This window comes from Quercus robur, chromosome 12 (genome assembly GCF_932294415.1).
Source record: "Quercus robur chromosome 12, dhQueRobu3.1, whole genome shotgun sequence".
Lineage (NCBI taxonomy): Eukaryota > Viridiplantae > Streptophyta > Magnoliopsida > Fagales > Fagaceae > Quercus > Quercus robur.
The window spans coordinates 32,195,069-32,217,938 of NC_065545.1; the positions used below are offsets into that span (position 1 = coordinate 32,195,069).

The 22,870-nt window shown below is 38.0% G+C and overlaps 1 protein-coding gene across 1 annotated transcript in view; it reads right to left on the reverse strand.

Moving 5' to 3' along the window:
• Positions 1-22,870, reverse strand: part of LOC126707974 (NADH dehydrogenase [ubiquinone] 1 beta subcomplex subunit 8, mitochondrial) — a 50,503-nt gene that overhangs the window by 15,633 nt on the left and 12,000 nt on the right. The gene's annotated exons all lie outside the window — the stretch shown is intronic.

The window sequence follows — 22,870 nt, forward strand, 5'->3', positions numbered from 1 at the left end:
CTAAAAAACAACTATTGTGGGAAAAATCAAATCACATAAATATTACTGATAATCCTTAACAATGTTTCATCCTCAACCTTAATTATAAATTTAGCTACTCATAGTAATTGAAAGAAAACACAAAAATAAAATACTAAGCATTAAACTAGACAAATAAATAAAACTAACTTTCATGGAAGAAAACCAAAGAAGTAGCCGCACTCTCTATGTTCAGACCCCTACCTAGCACTAGCCTCCTCTGAATTTTTCCCTAAAGAGCCTTTAAATAGGTCAAGGAATCCTATTACAAGTTGAATTCCCGTTTGGAGAAAATCTCAAATTTTTAGGCTTCACTTAACTGACTATTTTGGCCCATTTAATATCAGAATTAGGAATTTTGGTAAACTATAAAGTTGTAGACCTTTAAGTTAACTTTCCAGCCCAACTTGAATCATCTCAATTATACATCTAAGCTGAAAGTTATGCTAAAAATACTAACTGATGTGCAGGCCGGAATCCTAATCCAAATTGGACTTGGATTTGATGCAAATTTTCTTTGATTCCCTGCTCCAATTAGACTTAAATTTAATTGTGTTGGCCTTCTTTAACTTCATCATGGCCCTTGTAAAAGTAAATTCCATTAGCTTTCTTCTTTGCACAAATCCACTTATTTAATTCCATTCTCCTACAAAAGACAAATTCATGCAATAAGATTCAATTAAACACAAAATTGATTATTCAACACTATTCCAAAACCAAATATAAAATGCATGAATTAACTCAAAATAAGTATGATAATAATTTCTAATAATGATATAAATATGCAAAATTAAGCTATTATCAATGCACATCACACATAGTCTGCAAATGGTCATCCATCTCCAACATGGCAATGTAGCACTCGTGCACCGCCACTTGATCTCCCCGTACTTCCCCCACTCCGTACTTGGTTGGGAATTTTATCATTAGGTGGTAAGTCAAAGTTACAGCCTTCTATGAGTTAAGGGTTGGACGACCCAAAATGGTATTGTAAGCGAATGAACAGTCGAAAACTAGGAACGTGACATCCTTGGTGATCTATTGCGGGTAATCCCCAACTGTTATGGACAAAGTGACTACTCCTAGTAGGTGTACCCTTGTTCCTCCGAATACGACAAGCGGCACATTAACTGGGATCAATCGTTCCCTATCAATCCTCATCTGCTGGAACACTAGGTAGTAGAGGATGTTGGCAGAGCTCCTGTTGTCTACAAGGACTAGGTGTGTGTTGTAATCCCCTACACGTATGCTAACTACAAGTGCGTCATCATGTGGGTGATGGAGACGTCGAGCATCTTCCTCCGTGAACCCAATTATGGGGTTGTCAATTCGTGTCATCTTTGGGACGTTCCCCGTCAGCTGGACGTTCTGAACCATCCATAGGTAGGTCTTGCGTGCCTTCTTCGAAGAACTAGAAGCCACACTGCCTCCTATAATCATCCCTATGTCTCCCAAATGTGGCCTAGGGCATTCATTTTCTATTTAGGCAGGCTATCATTGGGGCTATTCCGTCCCTTCCTTACCGATGAACCTTTGCAACTTCCCTTACCTGATAAGAGCTTCCATCTGCTACTTTAAGTCATAGCACTCGGACATATCATGACCATGATCGCGGTTGAAACAGAAGTACTTGTCTCTAGACCTTTTGCTAGGGTGTCCCTTCAACTTGCCAGGCAATATCAGGGCTCCTTCGTCCTTAATCCGCATCAGGACTTGATTAATTAAGGTGTTCAGAGGGGTAAAGCTTGTGAATCTTCCAATGAGAGGCTTGGAGCGTCTATCTTCCCTTCTATCTCCTCCTGTCCTGGCCATCTTTCACCCCCTATCCTATCATGCTTCCTCATGTCTCTCTCTCTTTTTAGGCTTCTCTTCGCAGGTCAGCAGTGCGTCTTCCGCGTTCATGTACTTAGTAGCCCTGTAAAGCACATCCGACATGGTTTTTGGGTCATTCTTATACAAGGAAAATAGAAACTTACCCTTCCGCAGCCCATTCGTGAACGCAGCCACAAGTATCTTGTCGTCAACTTTATCAATCGAGAGCACCTCCTTGTTAAAGCAAGCTATGTAAGACCTCAGCATCTCATCTTCCCGTTGCTTAATGTTCATTAGGCATTCAGTGGACTTCTTATACCTGTGTTCCCCGATAAAATGTAAGGCAAATTGGGCGTTCAGCTCCTTAAAGGTACTAATGGAATTGGGTGTCAACCTGCTGAACCAAATCCTTGCGAGGCCTTTCAACGTAGTGAGGAAAACCTACACATAATCCTGTCTACCACTCCTTGTAGGTGCATCAGAGTCTTAAAGGACTCCAAGTGATCTAGGGGGTCCTTTGATTCATCATAGCTTTCCACCTGAGGCATACGGAACTTTGGTGGAAAGGGAAATGACGTGACAGTTGCAATGAATGGTGAATCAGTTCGATGGACCAAGTCATCGAGGTCACTAAACACCCGTCCTCTGAGGGCATTTATCATGAAGTCCATCCGTTCCTTCATCATCTGCATCTCTGCTACTATGTGAGGCGGAGCCATATCTGTGGCGGATGGACGGCATGTATTCTGCCGCTCTTGTCTGAATGGGGCATTACTTCCTTCCAGCCCTTCTTGGTTCCTTCTTTCAGCATTGGTTCCTTCCTAGTCCTCCTCCTAGGTGTTAAGCACTATGTTCTTCTATCGCAACTGCTCCTATAAGTCATGATTCTGCTTGGTGAGGCGTTCCACTGCTACTGCGAGAGTTTGAACCTATCTCTCCAGGGCAGTGGTGCGCAGTTTGTCACCCTAATTGTTAGTGGTTGTTGTCATCGAACGAGTAAGTACCATACAACTTTTTGCCCGAGAAGCAGTAAGTATGGCTTATCTCCTCTTTCCCACAGACAGTGCCAACTGATGATGTCGAAAATCGTCAGTAAGTCACACAGTCCTTACGTACTCGAAACAACACCTGCACAATACAGAACAAGGAGACCTTAGGAGAGTACCAGTGTGGCACCGGCCAAAGACCCTCCAAAGGTTAAATTAGAAATCTTCTCACAACCCTAGAGTGTTAGAGCTGGGGTCAATTATGCGTACCTTCGTTTGGGAGTGCTTCTGGGGTTTTTATAGTAGTGTAGAACTGACTTTTCCCTTTTTTGGGGAAGGGGAATTTTTCCTTATAAAGAAGATCCTTTTTAGAGCACACATTTTACGGGATTCTTTCCATATAAAGAGTTCATTGGCTAGGGTTGATCGTGGGGTGCAAGATATTTCCTTCTAAAGTTTCTTGAGGACTACTTAAACCATGGGGATGCCACATGGCCTTGCTACCGTCGACTTTCCGATCCAGCCGTCATGTTGGGTCCGTCCTCTTGTGCACAAGCCCCCCATCTTCTTCCCTCGTCTTGATCATGAACCAAATGAACCAAATGTACTGTCGCTAGTGGCTGGTTCAATAGGTTGTATCCATTTTACCCACTTCAATATATATCAAAGTTTGGTTCCTTATCCTAGTCTGATGGTTGATGAATGTTACCGTAGCAATTCCATTAACGAAGATCTCAAAAAAGAACTTCTTACGAGAAACAATTTCCTTTAGTTTCAACGTTACACCCAGCAAGCCATACGTGATGTAAATTGAAGTTAATGTGTACGTAGCGAGAACTCACCAATCTCCTTTGCTAGGAAGACAACATTAGAGGCAAATCAGAGTCATGGCAACAATGGTAAACCTATTTATAGATGCATTCCTAAAAACAATATTGCCTTAGTATCACAAGTCGAATAATTTTGTGCAAAATAAAATTATTTGCATAAAAATTATTTTGAAGTCAAAGAGGATAGAATGGATGTTCTTGAGACAAATGATGAACATCATAGTGAAGCAAAAGATCAAGAGGTGGAAATTGTTGAGAAAAATGTCAAAGGTCTTGATGAAATCAAATCAAATGATTTCAAAAATGAAGATCCTATTATTTTAGTAGGAAGCAACATACCAAAGTTTATTAATTTTATTGGGGTTGAAATATTTAATTGGGTTGTCAATTTCTATTTGTTGAAACTTGTCAGTTGCCTGAAGAAGTCAAAAAAAGTTAAGATATTCAAGGTATTTGTTTTCATAGAATGAAAGATTACGGATCCCAAATATGAGGGAGAAAATGGGCAAATGCCCCTTTCAAAAAAAATATCCAGCATTTTACTCTCTTTCCTGACTAATTAGGGAAATGCCCTCTTTTGAAACTCGATTTTCTCAAAATCAAGTTAAAAAAATAAAATAAAAAATAAAAAAATCTGGAGCCCTATAGTGGCGTTTTAAGGAGCCTATAGTGACGTTTTAAGAACCTGTAGTGGCATTTTGTAACTCGATCTCCATGAAGTTGAGTTACATGCAATTTTTTTTTCTTTTTTTTTGCCTATAACTCAATTTCAAGGAGCTCAAGTTTCAAAACGCCACTATATGTCCTTAAAACGTCATTATAGGCTCCTTAAAAACACCACGATAGAGCTTAACTCAATTTTGAGAAAATCGAATTTCAAAAAATGGGCATTTCCCTAATTAATTTGGGAAAGAGGGCAAAATGCTGGATTTTTTTTTTTAAAAGGGCAAAGGCCAATTTTTTCCCAAATATGAGCTAAAGGACATGTTTTACTAAAGAGAGAAATTTGATGTAGGATAGAATATATTGTTTAATTTTTGTTATTTATTATTTTTAATATTTTTGTAATTTTCGAAATTTCCTAGAATATAATTTTATTTTCCTTGTTTTAGAGGGTTTTTAGGATTATTTTAGTCAAACTTGATTCCTTACATGGCAGGGTATTCATTAGAACCTGTTAAGATATTTTTTCATGATTTTTCCCTTCTTCCTTTTAAGTCTATTTTCATGCCTACAATATGGGTTCCTTTAAAATTTCCTAGACTTTCTAGAGTTACTCTAATGTTTTTGTATATAAATTAGTGGTTGTAGCCCAAAGGCATTCGAGCTTTAATTGACAAATTTTTTGGAGTTTTCCTTGTAATCGTAAAAGTTTCTTCTTCAAAGTTCAAACAAAGTATTTTGTTTCTTGTAGAATTTCCTAGACTTTCTAGAGTTACTCTAATGTTTCTGTATATAAATTAGTGGTTGTAGCCCAAAGGCATTAGAGCTTTAATTGACAAATTTTTTGGAGTTTTCCTTGTAAACGTAAAAGTTTCTTCTTCAAACAAAGTATTTTGTTTCTTGTAGAATTTGCCATGATGATTAAAAAATGTAACTTGTGCACTATATTCTATATGGTTTTCACATGTTGATCATTGTTTTTTATGGGACTTTCCTAGTCATAGAGCTCCACTATAGTTCGTGTACGATGGGGGAAAAAATGAAAAGGAAAGTACGTTTAAAAACGTATGTGACAGTGAATTAATATAATTGGTAAATTTCAAAAACCTAATAAATAAATGTATGAGTTAATTAATTTTGTATGCTTTGTAATACATTAGTTTATAAGGATTATGTTAGTCAAATTTGTTGTATATATATCTCTAACATCACTCAAAATATAATAAAACAAAAGGCACTTGTTTTTTTAGTATTTGTCCAATACATTAAAAAATTTCCATTTTGATGTTATGCGATGCCTGCAAAATTTGGAGCTTGAAGGTGCTTAACAATGGTGAAGAATCAATAACACAGAGAGAGAGAGAGAGAGAGAGAGAGAGAGAGAGAGAGAGAGAGAGAGAGAGAGAGAGAGAGAGAGAGAGAGAGAGAGAGAGAGAGAGAGAGAGAGAGAGAGAGAGAGAGAGAGAGAGAATTTCTGGAAACTGAGTACAATTGATTATACAAGCTCAGAGAGCAATACATAACACAGAGCTCTAATTTATAGAGCCTGGGGAATACATAAAGATCTAAACCCTCTAGAAGCTCAATCCTAACTGTATTGTAACAACCCAATAACTATCTCCTGAAATCAAGGAAGGCAGTTATGATCGAAGTCTGTAACTTCCCCTCTGCCTTGAACTCTTGGAAGAACAAAGTAAGTCTTGAAGCTGGAAGCTGGAACTCTGAGGAAGATAGAATCAAAACGATGGCGTTTGTATTTACTGGAAACGCACCATTTCACTAAATGTGTTTCCTTCTATTTAAGTCATTAAACCACACAACACCGTTTTGATTCTATTTAAGTTATCGTTGGGAAGTAGCCATTAGACTTCATCTTTCTCCTTTGTCTTCACCAATTGTACACTATCTCTAGCATCCCCCATCAAAGCCATGGGGTCAACAGACACCATGATTTTGGACCTGAGAAAAACAAACTAAGAGGTAGAGAGGCTTTTAGTGAAAATGTCAACGAGTTGATCCCCAGTGGCAATATACTTAACTTAAAGATCCCTACACAAAACTTTCTCACAAACAAAATGGTAATCAACCTCCAAATGTTTGGTGCGGGCGTGGAAGATAGGATTAGAGGCAATTGCTACGGCAGATACATTATCACACCAAAGCTTGGGAGCAAAAGGAAGGAAGATGCCCAGATCTTTGAACACTTGACAAAGCCAGCACAGCTCAACAACAGTAGAAGCTAAGGCACGGTACTCAGATTCAGTAGAAGATCTGGACACTGTGTCTTGCTTCTTAGCACTCTAGGTAATAGGGTTGTACCCAAGATAGGCAATGAAGCCAGTAGTAGATCGCCTATCAAAGGGATCACCTACCCAATCTAAGTCAGAAAAGGTAGAGAGAGAGATAGGACCAGGTTGAAGAAGAATGCCAAAATTGAGAGTGCCATTAATGTATCTGAGGATGCACTTAGCAGCAGTAAGGTGAATGTCTATAGGGAAAGACATAAACTAACAAACCTAGTTTATAGCAAAACTTAAATCAGGTCTGGTGAAAGTTAAATAATGGAGAGAACCAACCAAGCTTCGATATTCATGTGGATTTGAAAGTAGAGAGCCCTCATTGGGCACCAATCTGAGGTAAGGAGCACAAGGAGATCTGGCAGGTTTGGAAGACTACATTTGGAGCCTAAGAAGCAAATCTTGAGCATATTTGGTCTGAGTAAGAAACAGGCCTTTGGATGATCTGGTTATTTGAAGCCCAATAAAGTAGTGAAGAGGACCCAAATCTTTAAGCTTAAAGGCTTGACTTAATTAAGCAACCAAAGAATCTAAGAACCTAGGATTGTTCCCAGTGATTACTATGTCATCTACATAGACCAAGAGATAAACCACAAGCTTGCCATGATGAAAAATGAACAAAGAGGAATCAGCAAGAGAAGCTTGAAGCCCCATGTGCAACAGTTGGGTGGAAAACCTTTCAAACCAGGCCCTGGGTGCCTGTTTAAGCCCATAGAGAGACTTCCAAAGTCTGCACACATAAGTAGGACATAAGGGATCAACATACCCTGGAGGCTGCACCATATACACTTCTTCCCTTAAATAACCATGAAGAAAAGCATTCCTAACATCCAACTGTCTCAAAGGCCAATCAAACTGAACAGTAAGGGAAAGAACGATTCTAACTGTGGGAGGTTTAATAACAGGGCTGAAAGTCTCCTCAAAATCCATACCATATTGTTGATGAAAGCCCTTGGCAACCAATCTAGCCTTATACCTATTAATACTACCATCACTATTGAGTTTAATTTTGAAAACCCAATTGCAACCAACCACATTTTGAGAAGGAGAATAAGGGACTAAAGACCAAGTCCCTTGTCTTTTCAAGGTAGCAAACTCCTCAGCCATTACAGCACACCACTGAGGATATTGGACTGCAACCTTGTAAGAGGGAGGTTTAGTCAAGGTATAATCAGGTTTAATGCCCTTAGAAGAAGTCTTGGAGGGCTTTGCAGGCTTGACCACTGGCTGAGGCTCATCAGAAATTGCCTGAGCAGCAAGTGCTTTTGGCTTAAAAGTACCAACCTTAGACCTTGTAACCATAGAATGTGTATTGGTAACAAAAGGAACCTGAAACATAGAAGCCACCTGTGGAACAGAAGGGCAGACAAGAGAAACAAGTGTAGGAATGGATAAGGACTGAGTAGGTCGAGATACAAAAGTATGAGGGCTAGGTGCAGAGATTGGTTCAGGTATAGATGCAGTGACTAGTTCAGGTATAGATGCAGTGACTGGTGCAGTGACTAGTTCAGTAGGAATAGAGGTAGGGTCATTAGGGGTAGGGGTAAGAGTGATAGATGCAGGTGTAGGAAGACTAGGTTGAGATGGGATGGATGAGGTTGGGATAGTGTTATCTGACACAGGAAACAGAAAAGAAGGTGTAGGTGACTAGGCAGAGAGATGTGGTGTAGTGGAGTTAGTAGGTACAGACAATGAGGGAAGAAATTCCTGTTCATTGAATAAGACATGTCTGGATATATATATCTGTGAGGTAACAGGATTCAAACAAATGTAACCTTTGGTATAAGTAGGGTAACCAAGAAATATGCAGGAAGTGGTATGTGGTTAAAGCTTGTTGGAATTGTATGGTTTAAGCAAAAGGAAGCAAATACAGCCAAAGGTCTTTAGATGTGAAATGTCAGGTTTGGTGAGGAATAACAATTCCCAAGGAGTTTGATTTTCAAAATTAAGTGTAGGAAGTCTATTAATAATATGAACTGCTGTGGATATGGCATAGGACCAATATAAGGATGGTAGTTGAGAGTGTGATAACATAGTCAGAGCACATTCAACTAAATGCCTGTGTTTCCTCTCAACTACCCCATTTTGCTAAAGAGTATGAGGACAGGTGAGATGCTGGATAATACCATTTGAGGAACAAAATCTTTTAAACACATTTGAAGTAAATTCACCACCTCTATCAGTTCTCAAAATATTTATTTTGGAGTCAAGTTGATTTTCTACTGTAGCTTTAAAGTATTTAAAACTTCAAACACATCAAACTTGAACTTTAAAAGGAAAAGCCAGGTAAATTTGGAGTAATCATCAACAAATAGAACATAATACTGAAAATCATTAATAGAAGTAGTGGGTGTTGGACCCCAAACATCAAAGTGAATCAATTAAAGAGGTTTAGAAGCTTTAAATTCAGATTTATCAAAAGGTAATTGATGCATTTTTCCATTGAGACAATGTTTACAATGTGTAACAGAATCATTGATTGGTAAAATACAAGATGCATCAACTAAAGAAAGTGCTTTGGTAAGCACTTTATTACTGGGGTGCCCTAGCCTATGATGCCATAGCAGCCATTTATTAACCTTATTTACATGCAAAGCGGCAAGAAAACAAGAAGGTTGAGCAGATTAAGAAGATTGTGGGACTGAAGTAGAGTGGAAGACAGTTGGCTTGAGGAAATTCTTTGAGTAAATTGGATAGACTCCATTTTTACTCAAGCCCATGTACAGGAGTCTCCCTATAGGTATATCTTGAATTTTAAGTTCATTTGCATCAAAGTAGCAAGAGAAATTATTGTGAAGGCAAAACTTATGAACAGAAAGGAGATTCATGGCTATTCTAGGGACATGTAAGACATCTTTAAGTATAAAGTTGTGATATTTAGTGGGAAGGGTAGTATTACTTATGTAATTGATTGGTAGAGCCTAACCATTGCCAATAGTGACTTGTTTGGGTCCTTTGTATTGAGATTGAGTTACAAGGTTGTTAAGATTGGCAGTAAGATGATCTGATGTGCCAGAGTCAGTAAGCCAAGGATCCTGATTATCAGTAATAGCAGCATTAGTAGCACTAGCCATGGCAACTAGTTTAGCTAGAGGGATTCTTTCCCTGATAAGCAAAATTCATTATGTGGTAACAATCCAAAGCAGAATGTCCAGATTTCCAACAGATCTGACATGTAGGACGATCAGCCTTAAGAGCATGAGTAGGTGCATGACTCTGATAGGTTGAATTTTGATTGTTATGAGGAGAAAAACCTTAAAGTGTCTAAGATATGAACTGTTGACCTCCATTAGAGTTGAATCTACCACCACCTCTTCCTCTATTAGAGTTGTTTCTACCCCTTCCTCTTCCAGATCCATGATTATGAGATGGATTCTGAGAATTGCCATTTGGTTTGCTATTAGAGGCAAACATGGCCAAAAAGTGAGGAATCGAATCTGAGTGCTCCATAATTGCTTGTTCTTCACTTTGCAACATAATAGCTAGTTACTCATAAGTGATAAGACCACTCCTAGTGCGAATTGCAGAACAAAAGTGAGCAAAATCCCTATGAAGTCCTCTAAGAACAATGCAAATCAATTCTTCATTGTCAACAACCACTCCAATTGCAAGAAGCTTGTCACGAGCAACTTTAATCTTCTGCAGAAAACTATTTACTGACTCATTTCCTTTCTTGAGACTTTGAAGCTCAAGTTTGAGATTTAGTATGTTAGCTCTGGATGTGGAGGTGAACCTCTATTCAAGAGTATTCCAAACTCCCTTGAGCTTGTGATCCCAACAACAAATGAGAAAACTTAAGGAGTGAGAGTAGAATTGATCAAAGAGAGCAAGGCGTTATCTTTGATATTCCAAGATTGAAACTCAGGATTCACAACTGAAGTTGGATTTCCTGTAGCATCAAGCACAAAAGGAGATGGTTTTAGAGTTGTACCATCAATGTGCTCAATCAATGAGTAAGCTTCCAATATCGTGATCAGCTGGTGTTTCCATGGTATGTAGTTGGTGTAATCCAACTTAATGGACATTAGGTTTGACATATTGGAGAGTAACAGTAACAGAGATGGAGTTGTGTGAGTAGAGGATAATGGAATTGAAGTGGATTGAGAAGATTCTGTAGGTGTAGCTGAAGCCATGGATCTGTGGCTTTGATACCATGAAAAATTTGGAGCTTAAAGGTGCTTAACAATGGTGAAGAATCAATGAGAGAGAGAGAGAGAGAGAGAGAGAGAGAGAGAGAGAGAGAGAGAGAGAGAGAGAGAGAGAGAGAGAGAGAGAGAGAAGAGAGAGAATTTTTGGAAACTGAGTAAAATTGATTATACAAGCTCAGAGAGCAATACATAACACGGAGCTCTAATTTATAGAGCCTGGGAATACATAAAGATCTAAACCTTCTAGAAGCTCAATCCTAACTGTATTGTAACAACCCAATAACCATCTCCTGAAATCAAGGAAGGCAGTTATGATCAAAGTCTGTAACTTCCCCTCTGCCTTGAACTCTTGGAAGAACAGAGTGAGTCTTGAAGCTGGAAGCTGGAACTCTGAGGAAGATAGAATCAAAACGATGGCGTTTGTATTTAATGGAAACGCACCGTTTCACTAAATGTGTTTCCTTCTATTTAAGTCATTAAACCACATGACACCGTTTTGATTCTATTTAAGTTACCATTGGGAAGTAGCCGTTAGACTTCATCTTTCTCTTTATTCTTAGATTTCAAAGGCTCCACGTTCTTTGTCTTCACCAATTGTACACTATCTCTAACAATGCCAACCTCTCCCAACTACAAAAGAGAATTGAATCGTCCAAATCCAACTACATAAGATCACATTTCTATTACAAATTGAGGGGGGCTTGAAAATTACAAAAGCAGCAAAGTTACAAATTTCACATAATGATAGCATCTTTCCATCCTATATACCAAAGGACAATTGCTTCGCATTTCAAGAACTCATATACGAAAGTCCAGCGATTGTTTTTCTACATCGACACTAAAAGTCCCATGGCTTCATGAATGGCAACCTGACACCCTGTTTGGCATAGGAGGATTCTGTGCATGAACCTTCAAACAAACGACGCATTGGCTAGGGTAATTTTTTAATTAAGTCAGTACTTCATCTGTAAAGGACAGTTCAACCCCTCTAGAGTCTAGACCTCCCATTCTATGCACTCCAGCTCACACACACGTAAGGGTCCTATCCTTGTAGCAATCAAACCGGGACAAATATTTTTGTAATGACGATTAACTAGTGAGGATAACTCTTCACTTCAACTCAACCTAGCTAATTCAACTAATTCGTAATTAGACATTAACATTAATGACTAAAACTAGACATGGACCACTATTTTGATCATCAACAAACTTAATGGTGGACTGTCAAAGACTCATTACCTTACTGTTATAATTATATCAGTCATAATCTGTGGCGGAGAAGCCACCAAGGGGCAGTCAAGTTGATTTTATACATATACACATAGAGAGTTTCTAGTTTTTGCAATTCATGTTTCTTCTATAATCGTCAACAACCTACAATCTTATTTCGACTCCTAACTTGATTCGCAACAAACAAACAAAAAACAAATTATAGCTGTCAGTGAATTTTACTTCAACTCCTAACTTGATTATTCTCAACAAACAAACAAAAAAAATTATAGCTGTGAGAGATTTTTTTTTTAGGTACAGTGTTGATAAATCCATGACAATGTTAGTTTGTTTGAGTTGTAATGTAGATATTCAAGTGCAAGACCAAGTCCAAGATTCTGCTCAAGTTAATTAAGGTAGTCTCAGATTTCTCTACAATCTCTCAATCGACTCTAGCTAGATCAATCGATCAACTCTCGACCAAGTCTCAATCGTTTGAGAATTGAGAATTCTAAACAAATCCATTAAGTCAGCTGTTTAAGTGGGATTTAGTACTCCAGATGCAAAACTATATAAGGGTACAAAAGTGTCCACTGGCGGCTCCACATGCAAGCCAAGGCAGTCACAGGACCACCCTGACTTGCACCTGACTTGCAAAAAAATGTATATATACACACTTGTTAAAAAATATTATATGCTAAACTAATTTATTATGACCACCCTAATAAAAATATTAAACATCCTGACTTGAGAATTACAAAATTTTGGGTTCAATAAAAATAAGAATAATGTTATATTCACAACATTTTTACAATGATTTCACAACAAATTCAATGTAGTAAGTTGTTACTAATTCTAATTTGACCCAAATACCGATATTATGTTTTTACCCACCAATAATAGTTTTTTGTATAAGATTTATTGTAAAAATTTTGTGGACGTAGCATTACTCCAAAATTAATTCCCCCCCCCCCCAAACATATTCTTAATACCTTTTATAAATTAAAAAATAAATAAATAACAACAATAAATATGTAAGGTTGAATTTATTCAACCATCTAATTGGCTTTATTCCGTGCCAAATTTGCTTGTATTTCAACATTTAGTAACCCTGTATTTAGGTGGGTTTGATGTAAGGGTAGTGAGTGAGATAAAGTGAAGTTTGCTCAAGAGTGTGCAAGAAAATAGAGACTTGCGGCTTGGCCTCATGGGTAACTCGCGGCTTGGCCTCACGGGTAACTCGCGGCTGCAAGCCGCCAGACGCAGCACACGTGCCAAGCATGCCGGAAGGTGAACAGTTATGCTAGCTGGAGCACTACAGGACAAAACAGGACAACTGGCCATACGGTTATCTTGCGACTGGATCTCGCGACTTAGTCAAGCCGCGAGGTCAAGCCGCGAGCCACCCCTGTTTTGTAAAACCTAACGTTTCACATTCCTCTCCCACTCCAGTATAAATACCCCTTTTACCCACAAATGTAAGGGAGCTTCCAGAGAGAATTTTGAGAGAGAAACCCTAAAGAAAAACAAGATTGATTCACCCACAATCTATACATTAGAGTCTCTTCAAATTCCTTAACTCTCTTCCTCTCCATTGTCAAATCCTTGAGAGGCATCTTATCAAACCTTGTTCTCACCATTTTCATTACTGTGAGAGAGCTGTTTGGATTTCTGGGAAGCAGTTAGGAAGGAACCAATCTTCATTGGTTGATGCTACGGTCTAGTAGCGAAATCCGGGAAGCTAGAAAAGAAAAAAGTTCGGCGCAACCTCGTTGGAGCAAGAAGTTTGGAGGGCTTAGGTGCACTAGGTAGATTAGGCTTGGAGGGTCTATTGCTGTCCATGTATCCCAACTATATTTTCTAGTGGATTGTTTACCGCTTGGAGGGCGGCGGAGAGGTTTTTCGCCGAGGGTTTCGATTTCCTCTTCGATAACACATCGCATATTGTCTTTGTGTTTGCATCTTCCTTCCCTTTTATCTTCGCCTTTTATTATCTGCTGTGGGCTGTGATTTTAATTTGGCTTAGATAGTTTTACCAATTCCATATTATAGCTTATGTTAATTTTCCGCACACTAGTTGTTTGACATAATGCTTGAATTGGTTAAGTTGTAATTTGGGGGTCTAAACGTTCAAGAGTGTTTATACACATATTTGAACTTTCAATTGGTATCAGAGCGGGTACACTTGTTTTGGTTTTATTACCTAAGTGTGATCCTTGACCCCTTGTGTGTTTTGCCATGGATAATGCTTTGTATGCTTCTATGGATATTGTTGATTGTAACATGCCATATGTTTGTGAAAATGCCTCTATGAGTGTTAATCCTCATAATTGTGATGACATGTTACTTGAATCTATGGGTGTTGTTGACAAACTCTTGAAGAAAGGAGCTAAGAAGTTTCAAAAGAATTTGAGCAAGTTAGTTTGTGAAAATGATGATTTGATTGCTAAACTCAATGAATCCAACAAATTGGTTGAGAAATATAAGAACCTTGCTGAAATTTCTCTTGAAAAGCTGAAAGAGTTTGAATGTTTAAATAAGGACTTGGATGCTAAACTTGTTTTGTCTAACAAACTTGTTGATGATCTTAAATCTGAAAATGAATCTCTTAAGATGCATGCCAAGTGTTTGATTGCTGAACCTGTTGCTAAAATGGAAGAAAATATATGTTGCAATCATGTTGTGGTACCCGATGTTGTGCCTATTGTGTGTTCTACCACAAAGGACAAATCGATGTACATTCCTCCACACAAAAGAAATCAAACAGTGGAGAGAAAGGCTCTTAAGCCTAAGCCTCTGTTTAGGTCCCAATCTAGGGAATTGAGTGAATCTAAGTTTGTTCCTACTTGTCACAATTGCAGTGTGATCGATCACATAAGACCCCAATGCCCCAAGTTAAAAAGAGAACAAACCTTTGTTGTTAGATCCCTTCCCAAAAAGCCTAATGGACTTAAATACATTGTTTGTCACCATTGTGGTGCCTTTGGTCATCTAAGACCTCATTGCTCTAAGTTTCAAGTTCTTAAGAGAATCAAAAGAAAAGAGAAACTTGAGCTTTTTGGAAGTTGTGCTTTGAAAGCTAAACCGGATTGGATGGAAAATGGTAAGTTGTTGAAAAAAGTGGTTAATGCTCTTACCTCCTTGTCTATGTGCATCTCCGGTTCTCATTCTTCCAACCCTCGTCTCACTTCCCATGAGACACTCATTCCAAACAATCATTCCGTTTGGATGAGGAAGGGTTCCTATGGTTGAGCTTTTGCTCTTTTAGTCCTTGATCTAATTCTTTCTATCTTTGTAGGACCCTTCATGCATTAAATGTCATAACTTCATGCATTTTGTGCATCTTGCATTTATTTCTATGCATTGTTTCGTTTTTGATCTTACTTTTATGTTTCTATTTTGTGTGAGTAAAAATCCAAAACCACATAAAAAGTGAAAAATTTAAAAAGTTTGATCGTATATGTTTGAGCACATATCACATGTGAGTTTGGCCTTGTACCTTTGTACAAATGGCTTTGTGCATTTACGAGCTTAGCTTGTTATTTTTGCACTTATATCTTTGTGGGAAAAATCTTGACATCTTTGTGTGATTATTGTAAATCGATCTTCAAGCTTGTCATGAATGATTTGTCAATAGTCATGTTGGTTTTGATACATGCGTAGACTTGTGCTTATATCTCTTCCCACTCTTTTATTTTTATTGCTTAAAGAGCTCAATAAATGTAAATCTCAAAATGAAAAGAGATAATGAGCTGCAAAAGCCGTCGCATATATTAGTATTTGACTAGGAAAAAGGGAAAGCGACTTGTATTGAAAATGTTTGATGCCCAAAAGCCAAAGGCTTGTTCATCAAATTGAAATATCAAAAATTTCAGGCATCAATCTCAAAAATGAGATGTATTGCTCAAAATGAGTTGTATTGATTCAAAATGATCAAATGATATGAATTGTAAGAAGCCAAATGAAAAGCTTCAATCTTATGTAATCATTTTCTTGTGGGAGGTCATATATGTTCATTTCTATAATTGAGATAGACCACTTGACTTAATACTAGTTGTGTATGACTTGATTGAATTGATCATTGAAACTTCACTCTAGACTAAGGACTATTCCACATTTGATACACACACACAACACACATGCCTAATGTTCAATAAATGTCTTATTCATTTGTTAGATTGTACTTGTATAAATGTGATGTGTGTGTGCTCAATCATATATGGTTCAATCCAAAAGGATTTTTGATCATTTTATATGTTTTTGGAAGTGATTTTTATCACTCTTTGTGTTCTTGTTTAGTGTTTACTTTGTTTTTCATTGATTAACCATGTTCTGTATTGAAAAACAGGTGTCAGAATTTTTCGCGGCTCAGCTAGCAACTCGCCAGTCGCGAAATCCCAATCGCGAGTTCATCCAGAAGCTTTTGGCAACTCACTCGTGGCTTGCTCGCGACTCACTCGCGACTCGCGAAAATTTTCGCGACTGAACCTCGCGACTCGCCCAGTCGCGAAACGCCCAGAAATAGCTTTTTAAAGGGCTTTTTGTAGGAAACTTGTTTTAAACCTCTCCCATCCTCTCTAAAACCCCTCTTTCAATATTTTTACATCAAAACCCAACCAATTTGAATGGTTTTTCATTCCATTAACATTTCTAAGGTAATTATAAATTCTTTTCATTAATTTTGATCTTTGGATTATGTTTTGGAGAGTTTTGTGCTCTTGCTTGGGATTTTTATCATAGGGGTTGGGAAAACGTAATTTTTGTCAAATTTCTTCATGGGATTGGTTTCTTTTGTTGATTTGCATTGGTTGTTGGCCCCTTGTGGCAGAAAGAACATGTATTAAGGGTGGATTTCATGATGTTCATGCATTGTTTCACATTATTGTTCATTGTGTGCATGCTAGGTGTTTGATAAAATACCACTTAGACATTTTCTCGCTTGTTTGGACTCCAATGAGTACCAAATTTTGGGGTTTCTCATGTTTCCTCATTAGGAACATGTTTGGTTCATTGGTTGTATATTTAGCACACTTTGCCCCACATGTGCATTTTTCATGCATTGGTCATGCATTGCACTTAGCCACCTCTTGCACACACCTTTGCTACCCTTGTCATGCATTGGTCTAGACCTTGCTTATTCATCCTAGCATGTCATGTTTACCTTATGCTTTGTAGCATTTTACTTTGTCTTGGGTTTGAGCTTCATTTTCTCATTCATCTCGCACCCCTCATGCATCATTAGCATTGTTCGTACCTTCATCTCTTACCCTCGTTTCTTCTTGACCCTTTGTCTATTCCTGACAAAAAGGGGGAGAGTATACTCTAGAGAATATACCGGAGTATTTTGTCATTTCTATATGACTCTTGTGCACATCCTTAGGGGGAGAAATTCTATTTCTCATGCACATTTGTAGGGGGAGAGATATTCCATAGGGGAGATGCATATACCAAGGGGGAGAAGACATTGTGTTAACAATAAAACTTTATTGTGTTTGTTTTCTTGTATTGCATCGTGTTTGTGTTTTGGACATGCATATATTCCTATGCTATTGTGCTTCATTGAATGCATGTTCGGATGATCATTTGCTTTACTATGTGATCATTGTAGTCATTTCTATATAACTGTTTTGGTGTATGATCAAGTTGCTCACATGTTTCACATCATGTTTACTTGATCGCAATTTACTTGTTACATTATACTTGTCCTTTTATTACTTACTTTACCTTGAGGGTCTAATGTATTTTGTGTAAGTGTTTCAGGTTACAAGTATATATGTTCCTAGTGCATCACAGCTTCTCATCATTTTGAAGGGGAGAAACTTTAAGCACTTTTAGTTTATATTGTTTAAGTTTTTATTCAATATAATGTGCTTTGTACCCATGTGCTTATGTAAACTTTTAGGGTTAATGTTTTTATACATAGTTTGTAGGCTTTATGGTATGTACCTTGCTTAATGCAGCCTTTTATGCTATGTTGAAATCAGTACTTCAATCTAAATGTCTTGCATTTTGATTTATGTACTGTCACTCTTGTGCCCTTGTAGGATTGTTCCTAGATGCATATACCTTGTGTATTATGCATTGGTTGAGTGTTGAGCATACAAGTATCTTGCCTTGTGCTTGTTAGCTTGTATGTCCTTGTGTTCATTCCAAGTGTGAATGAGCATTATGGTCACTAATTTGTAGTGATTACTTGGTTGATCAAGCCATGGTTTGTTTCTTAACTCCATCTTTGCTTGATCACATATTGCCTGTTTCATATGCATTTTACAATTTTCTGCTTACAATGATCATGGTGTATTGTTGTGTTTCAAGAGTATTATGTTTATATGATTCAAGTGCTTCACAGCTTCTAGAGTTAGATGTGAGTGAGTTTTGTTCAACTGTTCCCAACTCACATGTTAAGTCTAGAGTCTGTTTTAGGGTTTTGTCACGGAATAGCCAAAGGGGGAGATTATAAGGTTGAATTTATTCAACCATCTAATTGGCTTTATTCCGTGCCAAATTTGCTTGTATTTCAGCATTTAGTAACCCTGTATTTAGGTGGGCTTGATGTAAAGGTAGTGAGTGAGATAGAGTGAAGTTTGCTCAAGAGTGTGCAAGAAAACAAAGACTCGCGGTTTGGCCTCGCGGGTAACTCGCGGCTGCGAGCCGCCAGACGCAGCACACGTGCCAAGCATGCCGGAAGGTGAACAGTCATGCTAGCTGGAGCACTGTTAGGAATACTATAAGCATATGGATAATAATTGTTGTATTGAGATTTAGTTAGTTAGTTACAGTTCCAAGCATGTTAATCACATTTAGCACATGTTGGAATTATTAATGCACATGGGGAATAATAGAACCAATAGGATGAGGCCATGTGGACCAATGAGATTAGAGCTAGTCTCCTATAAATACATGATTGTAATCCAATATGAGGAATCAATGAAGAATAAACCAATTTGTTAGTGCATTTCTCTCTCTTAATCTCTCTCTTTCTCTATGGAGGGTGACTACCTCGAATTAAGTCAATTTCCCTACAATCCCCATCCATTCCCTTATAATTCCCATCAATCTCCATTAGGAACCACTGGGTTCCTAACAAGTGGTATCAGAGCTGTTGATCCAGAGACGAGCAATTGTGATCAAAGAAAACTTTTGAAAAAAATACAAGGAATGTTGAACAAAGCCTTAGAAGAAGCTAAGGATATTTCAAAGAAGATGAAGGCCTTGGATGAATCTAACATGGCCATGAAGGAGGAGCTCTCAAGATTGCAAGAGGGTCTCGAGAACATGACGGAAGAGGAGTTACAATCTCTTGATTCAATGAAACTCGAAGAACAAATCAAGTTCCAAGAATCTACTACTGTTGTTGTAAGCTGAAATGTTGATTTTTGTGTCAAAGTGGATGATGATATACATGTACATGCTGCCCTTGAAGTTCAGTCGAAAGAATCAACAAAGAAGGTGATGATGATCTTCCAAGAACCCATTCTTGATGCACCAATGGAGGCTTCCATTCAAGAGTCTATGATTCAAGAATTGGCAATCCAAGTGTCGGTGATCCAAGAATCCAAGATACAAGCTCCAAGAATTCTAATGGTTCTAGAATCAAATGAGGTCTTGAGGATACTAGAACATTTCAAGGTTCAAAGAACCAATGAGACCTTGAAGATTGAAGAACCATTGAAGGCTCAAGAATTTGAGCAAAGTTTGAAGATCTACGAAGAAGAAACCTTCATGTGCACCGGACCGCTTGTCAAAGAGAAATGCATGAATATGGTGATCAAAATGTCACTACGGTATTGGTCCATTGGAAGATCTCCTTTGATGAAGATGCTATTTCACAACAACACCTTGTGGGCAAGGTGTTTTCAAGGGGAGGGAAATGTTAGGAATGCTATAAGCATATGGATAATAATTGTTGTATTGAGATTTAGTTAGTTAGTTAGTTACAATTCCAAGCATGTTAATCACATTTAGCACATGTTGGAATTATTAATGCACATGGGGAATAATAGAAACAATAGGATGAGGCCATGTGGACCAATGAGATTAGAGCTAGTCTCCTATAAATACATGATTGTAATCCAATATGAGGAATCAATGAAGAATAAACCAATTTGTTAGTGCATTTCTCTCTCTTAATCTCTCTCTTTCTCTATGGAGGGTGATTACCTCGAATTAAGTCAATTTCCCTACAATCCCCATCCATTCCCCTATAATTCTCATCAATCTTCATTAGGAACCACCGGATTCCTAACAAGCACTACAAGACAAAACAGGACAACTGGCCATACAGTTATCTTGCGACTGGATCTCGTGACTTAGTCAAGCCGCGAGGTCAAGCCGCGAGCCACCCTTGTTTTGTAAAACCTGACGTTTCACATTCCTCTCTCACTCCAGTATAAATACCCCTTTTACCCACAAATGTAAGGGAGCTTCCAGAGAGAATTTTGAGAGAGAAACCCTAAAGAAAAACAAGATTGATTCATCCACAATCTATACATTAGAGTCTCTTCAAATTCCTCAACTCTCTTCCTCTCCATTGTCAAATCCTTGAGAGGTATCTTACCAAACCTTGTTCTCACCATTTTCATTACTGTGAGAAAGCTGTTTGGATTTCTGGGAAGCAGTTAGGAAGGAACCAATCTTCATTGGTTGATGCTACGGTCTAGTAGCGGAATCCGGGAAGCTAGAAAAGAAAAAGGTTCGGCGCAACCTTGTTGGAGCAAGAACCTTGGAGGGCTTAGGTGCACTGGGTAGATTAGGCTTGGAGGGTCTATTGCTGTCCATGTATCCCAACTATATTTTCTAGTGGATTGTTTACCGCTTGGAGGGCGACGGAGAGGTTTTTCGCCGAGGGCTTCAGTTTCCTCTTCGATAACACATCGCGTGTTGTCTTTGTGTTTGCATCTTCCTTCCCTTTTATCTTTGCCTTTTATTATCTGCTGTGGGTTGTGATTTTAATTTGGCTTAGATAGTTTTACCAATTCCATATTATAGCTTATGTTAATTTTCCGCACACTAGTTGTTTGACATAATGCTTGAATTGGTTAAGTTGTAATTTGGGGGTCTAAACGTTCAAGAGTGTTTATACATATATTTGAACTTTCAAAATATTAGCCCAAATAACAACAAACATAAACCAAACAAAAATAAGACAAGACCAAACAACAACAAGTGAACAAATTGTTCAACAAAAAGCCTATTATAAAACAAAAAGATAAAAATTTCTAATTGTGGGGTCAGAGAATTTGGCAACCCCGGCCCACTTTACACTAAGCCCAAGACCCACGCTGAGGAGGAAGAAATGCCCAAGGATGAATGATGGAAGCCCAAATGGCCTAGAAACATCGCCGAGGACAATCCTGTTCTCGGCCAACCCAGATCCTAGAAGAGAAGAACGGCACACTATCGAAGGCAGCCTACCAGAGCGTCCAAAGAAAAAAGGACAAGTACCATAGGATAGCCATAGGAGCATGGTGTAGGAACAGTTCAAGGAGAAACTGTCACCTCCGCATTAAATGCCCACAACTAACGTTCTGACCGCATTAATGAGGAAATGACCCCTGAACAGTGCAGTCTTGGTTGCCGTAACTCACAGAAGGTTTAGGAAGGTGGCTGATGGGACAAACACTCGAGTAGTGACCTGCATGATCAACAAATGTAAGGCCAAGATCGACTGGAAGGGGATATATAATGTGAGAGCCCCTCCAGGAAAAAGGGGGGAGAGAAAAAAGGAGAATACGGTAGCAATTTGCATGATCTTGGAAACCTTTGTAACCTAGCACTAAAGAAAGGAGAAGAACACTAAGTTCCTCGGACAAAATGCCCAAGGACAGAATTTCATACTTTAGTCCATATCCTTGTTATTCAATCCATTCATAACCGTGTCTAGTTATTGTAATCCTCACTAAGACCTAGTTCCTAAACCTGCTCTCTATAAATTTATTGTATTGGGCTAATTGGGCTTAAGTCCACTCATCTAGTAGCAGAAGTGCTCAATCTCAGTCCTTACACTAATTATTTAAATTTGTAGATCGTTCAACCTATTCAATAAAATAATTTCTAATTTCATTTTTTCTTAAAAAATAGTACTAAGAAAAATATTGTGGTTGTGAGTTCTCTTTGATGGTGACGATGTTTATACTCTTTTTGGCTTTGCAATCACGACAAGTTTGCCCTCCTTAGTGACTCGACTCGCAATTGTAGCAAATATTCAAGTTATCGCTTTATTAAATTTTGTATAATTTAAATTTCTTGATGACCACTTTAAAAAAAATTCCTAAAGCCGCCACTGTAAGTGTCAACTAAAAAAAGATTTTTGGAGACATCAAAAGAAACCCTTAACTTTTGAATTCACCACTATCATGAGATTATCAAGTGAATTTAAAAATTGGTTGTTCGCGTGAGTGATCAAGGCTAAAGCAACAACAACTTCAGTGTGTTACATGCTTATAGCAAAGAAGAATTTTTCAAGGCAGTTCTTGAAATCACAGGTAAGATTCATGTCGAGAACTTCAAATTAGAAGAGTCCAAGTGGATTAGAGCAATATGTGTTCACATCTATAAGTTCTACTATAATTAGCAATTATTGGAAATAAGGGTTTGTTTATTTTAATTGTAAAACTTCAATTCTAATAATGGAATTTTCTTTAGGGTTGGTGGTAACCCTCAAAGTATTTTTTTTCCTTTGGATTAGTCCGTTGGTTTTTCACTTCATCAACAAATCACTGGTGTTATTTACTCTAGAGTAGTGTGTGTTCACATCTATAAGTTCTACTATAATTAGCAGTTAGAAATAAGGGTTTGTTTATTTTAATTGTAAAATTTCAATTCTAATAATGAAATTTTCTTTAGGGTTGGTGGTAACCCTTGAAGTATTTTTTTTTTTTCCTTTAAATTAGTCCATTAATTTCACT